The sequence below is a fragment of the Miscanthus floridulus genome, chromosome 4, assembly GCF_019320115.1.
Source record: "Miscanthus floridulus cultivar M001 chromosome 4, ASM1932011v1, whole genome shotgun sequence".
Classification (NCBI taxonomy): Eukaryota; Viridiplantae; Streptophyta; class Magnoliopsida; order Poales; family Poaceae; genus Miscanthus; species Miscanthus floridulus.
This window is the reverse complement of record NC_089583.1, coordinates 93218436-93223779: the sequence shown is the minus strand read 5'-3', so window position 1 is coordinate 93223779 and position 5344 is coordinate 93218436.

The following is a 5344-nucleotide window of genomic DNA, read 5'->3' as shown; positions in this document are numbered from 1 at the left end:
ACGCACGCGTTCTCTACATGCATGCAATGATGATGCAACACTTAGCATTTTAACAATAGCAACTCTTAAAATAACAATACATCTACCAAGCTACTAAGCTAACTCTAATGACTAAGATGCTAAGCTACCCATCCTTTCCACTAAACAGATATGAAACATTCAAGTATTATCTTAGCAACCAAAAATGCATTTCTTACTTTATTTATGATTTCATATATACTAAAACAAGGAGTACTTAGCTACCCTATTTATCCACCTATTCTAAGGCTACAAAATTACAGTGAGCACCTAATAATACCATGAAGCTATTGTAAAATTTTCAAAGCTAAAGCTATCACCGATTTACCACAAAAATTCCTACAATATTTAACATAATAATATTAAGCACTCTCAAATGATTTAATAGTTCCTGGTATCAACAAATATATATCCGAACTAAATACACTAACAGATAGAGCACAATTTTAGAAACTTAACAAAATTAGTTTCACAATTTTTTGGATACCTACATGATTTTATATGATTTACCAAAGTTGAGCTCAGAATTACAAATGAAAAGCTATTTCTATTTCTCTACGAAAAAGATAAACCAATTCTGGCCTAACGCGGCCCACGTGGGGCTCAGCCCGCGACGAGGAAGCCCGTGCGCATCGGCATCTTCGCAAAAATACCCTTGAGCTACCAGCAATTCAACCCAAGGTCCACAACACTATTCCTATAGACTGCTCCTATGCAAATAAGCCCTTCCCCTTTCTCTCCTTTACAACGGCCCGGTCCTCAGGCCACCCCCCACGTGTGCCGGTGCGGTGGCGATGGCATTGGACGGCCACGCCGGCCAGCTGGGACCCGCACTGGCTCCACTAACAGGCCGACCCCCTTCTACAACCCTAGTGCCTACACTAGCCTAGGTTATAGGAGCGGCGGAGCTCGCGGAAGTGGTGTCCACAACATGCGGCCATGCACGACAGTGGCGCGGCCATGTCCGCCACCCTAAGCCATCGTAGTGTGAACTAGCTAGCAATATAGCATCACTATCTTACCCTGAATGCAGCTGTGGTGGTGGTTTGGCCAAAGGTTCCCCGAATAGGGCTGGCCATGTGTGGGTGGTGGGATGTGGTGGTGCTCTAAGACAACGCGGCCACGTTAGTGGCTACGACGAGGCAAAGAGGTGTACATGGGGGCATAGGGCGAAGTGGGGATGGAGGCTAAACTAGCAACGTAGCTGGATTGGCCTGGAAAGGTGAGCTAGAGGCTGCCCCTGGCCACGCCTTACATGGCCTAAAATGGCATGGCGGAGAGAAAGCTCCCAAATTGGGGCTCGTCGTGATGCAAATCAAAGCGGTGAGGTGGTGGTTGAGACGCTGGCGACCGAGCACACCCACGAGCGCGAAGAATTGATGGCTAGTACCCACGCTCGGGCCCTCGGTGGCTGCGGCGGGCAGAGGTGCAGCAGGTAAAAATACGACGACGATAGTGGCATGGCTTTGCGCCATGGCAGGAAGCGTATGTTGCGACCGAGTACTTCTGTCCAAGGCACAAACGACGAGCATGCCCTCCATAACCGGCCATGTGCGTGCACGAGACGGGTAGGCATGGCATGGCCCACGCGGCCGCAGCGCCATTGAGGCAAGGTGACGACACGAGCGCAACTGGAGCACCCCATGTGCACGCCGGCAATGCGCGGCAACGGCGCAGCGAGCAGCGATGAGGTAGTCGTAGCGCGACACGATGAGCGGCAGCGAGGCAGAGCGGCTGTAGCGACAGCAACACAGCAGCGGGGCAGCACGGTGGCCAGGGCAGGGGACTTATGTAGCGGCGGCACTGCATGGGCCGACCGACCGGCCACGGCGGCCAACCGAGCACGGTCAGTGCGCACGCATGAGCGTCCAACACAGCGATGTTGCAGCATGGGGACACGGTGATCGTGCCCACGCGAGGGAAGCGACCAAAGACGTGTCATGCACGTTTTTTAAAGTGTTCACAAAAACTAAACCGTTGATCCCATTCCAAAACCATCTATGCCATCACCTAGAGGGTACATTAGGCTACTAAAACAACCCATAACACTACCCTACTTCTTAACCAGATTGCCTTACAAAATTGCCAAACATCACAATATCTAGCTCACCAAAAGTTCATGAAATCTTCTAAGTGTTGAATGACTTTCTATTTCTAGTTGCATTTCCAAACCCTTAGAAATATAAGCTATCAACATTATTTATCAACACCAAGTATTTCATTGTCATCTACAAAGTTTATACTTCCAACTTTATTTAAGTGTTGCATATATGTTCTATATTATTATTTTTCAATAAAAATTAGTTTACAACCCTACTTGATAATTACGCGAATCATGGAATAACTTTCCAATTAACATTCTATTAATCCTTCTACGTTACGACACTTCATCTACTCATTTCACCACATGCATTAACACACAAATATGATACTCATGATATGTTTTAGTAGATGATTAACGGTGTAACACAGAGGGTGTTACAATCCATACCTCACGCGGTAAAGCGCACACGAGGTAACCTGCTCTGATACCACTTGTAGGATCTCTGGTTAGCCTAGAGCGGGGGGTGAATAGGCCTGTTAAAACAAAACTTAACTTTTATCAAATTCAACCTGCAGCACTGCCGCACCTACAGACAACTTCGAGATATAATTCAAAATTAATATAAGGAAACTTGAGTCCAAGAATTTACTGAAGTCCCTACAGGCGTGTAGAATATAGATCGACAGCGAGAAGTGGTAGGAACATCACACACAAGTAGATCAGCTACAACCCTAAAAATCACCTCAACAACAATATGAATCACAAGAATGTAAAGCAAGCACACGGTGACACAATGATTTATCCCGTGGTTCAGCTCGTTACTAAGACTTGTCTAAGTCCATGTTGTTGAGGTTAGCCACTAAGACTTAGGGCTTTTCGACCCTTCCTCGTTCTCAAGTCAAGAGAGTTAACTCTTGAGATGAGGGGTGAGTTTACTAGCTGCAAGAGTTGGTTATAAACCTCTCGGGACTGCCACACAAGTTAGCAAGCTACACGAGCGACGCTCTAGCCGGCTAGGAGCCAAGCTCCAAGAGTAATAAACACAACCGCTAGCCAAAATATGAAACAAGTGCTCTTTAGAGTTTAGGAATCAGTGGATCTGTTCTCTAATCGAATTTGGCACCTTTTTCTCTTAAGGATTGATGGAAAAATCAATGGAGAAGCATGAGAGCTCAAGGTCAGCAATGGAGGAGAGAGAGAAGAACACTTTTTAGCCTTTTCACGAACTGAATGGTTTTGGGGGAAGAAGAGAGACGTTGGAGGGGAAAAGGAAAAGTATAAATACCCCCTGCTCCCAACGGTCACTTAAGTCGCGGTAGTGCCACGGCTCAAGTGCGGCAGTGCCTCTGTTTAGGTGTGGCAGTGCCGCACCAGGTAAGACAGCAAGAGTAAAGAATGAAGTGGTGGTTATCTTGGCTGAGTAACTGAGGATTTAAGTGTTAGATTGAGCACTTGGTGCACACTTTAGCTTAAGCAATATGTCCCCTTCATAGTATGGTTTTTTCTTACTCAAATTCGAAATATAAAGTAATTTAAACTTTCTTTGAGCTTAAAGCCGTCAACGTTTGTAATTTAGAGCTACTCCTTTTCGTGTAACATCCTCAAATCCCTGTTTGTTATCTCGATAAATCTTATTAATCCTCTAATTACAGATTTATTATCATCAAAACCCATAATTAGAGCATGTACTTTCACCGATGTTCCTCTGTCCAGCTACGTTGGAGTGCACTCATCTAGGTTGTTGTACCACAAGCTCGAGCCAAGCTATGGGTTTGTAGTGGTGGCTTGTCACCGTCGCAGGAGTTGGCTCTCCTCAGGATGCGCCAAGCCCCGTGCGTGTGCGACCTGCCGCCCTGCTGCTTGAGCGCGCTAGCCACAACGAAGATCAAGCATGCTTAGCTGGATCCACGTACTAAAACCTGTGATGACTGCTCTAGCATTAAGCACGAAGAGCGCATTCGAACGGTCGATATCGCGTGATGGTTGGATCCTACGGTTGCAGGGTAATGAGCGACGTGGCTTAATTGGGTGTTCGAGCTTAGACTCTCGATTCGATATGAAGAGATGCCAATATATATTGTCGAAAAATTCCTTGCCTTTTTTTTATCGCAAAAATTCCTTGCCTTTTGTCAAGGCATGATTCATGAGAGAAGAAAAGTGCCTTGCCCCTATTAAGGTCGCACGCACAAAATTCATAAAGGCCTCTGCGCGGCACCGAAACGAAATGCACATGCTCCAGCGGTGCCGCACGGCCACCCGCCAACCACTCCGTGCGTGCCTTTTGTCGACTGTGACTCAAACCGTGCAGTGAATCGACCCATCCAAAGACCATCTTGATTTTTTGGCCCTCTCCATTCAGAAAACTTGCATATTTCACCATTTGGTACTGGTAGCTGGATTTGGCCTTAGAGTATTTGATCCAGATGGTTACAAAATATAAAAACGTTTCGTGATTAAATTAGCCAGATAGCACCAAATCAGAAGGTGCTAATCCGTTTGTATAATCTCCACTTCTCCAGACCAGTTTCTTCCATTCCGTCCCTGTCCGGCTGTTCGAGCTTCCCAACAATCGCTGCGGGAGTAGGTCACCGTCAGCTGTCGAACTCACAAATCGCAAGCAGACGCCGAGACGCACTCCCTTCCTCAGCTGCTGCTCACACCCACTCCTCGCTCGAGGTCAAATGGCCCCCGCCGCAGCCGTCCTGAAGCGGGCCCACCTCGCTGGCGTCCACTCGTTGGCCCGCCGCCGGCAGCCGGGGCCGGACCGCGTCTCGGTGCCTTCTCCGGCGATCCCGCCGCCGCGCGTTTCATGGCGTAGGTGCTCCACTCTGATCTCAAAACCTCTCCAATCTTATGCTGTTGTATCGTGTGAATGGATGGTGCCTGGAGTCTGTTTGGTGTACCAACTTCGGAAACTCCTCACTCGATGGTCTGAGTGGTTTCGACTCCTTCTCTAATTGATTGATTGGTGATATCGCCGTTGACATAGCTTGGATTTTTGGGTTCAACAATCAGTATCTTATCTATCATAAGCTTCGCGGTGCCGGGATTGAAAATTCGTGATGTAGTCTTTCTGTTTCTCCTATACAAGCAGAGCAGGGATCTGGAGTGGTTGCTAAGAGGCGCCTCTGGGCGGCGAGTGCGAGTGGTTCCTTGGAGAAAGATAACATCGGGGAGGACGCGGTGTTGCCTTCTCAGGTGCCGTTTCGATGCAATTTCTTTATGCCTTAGCTAGTGGGCTTTTGTACTCGGGATGGTCACTATCTGCTTTTTACACTTTGG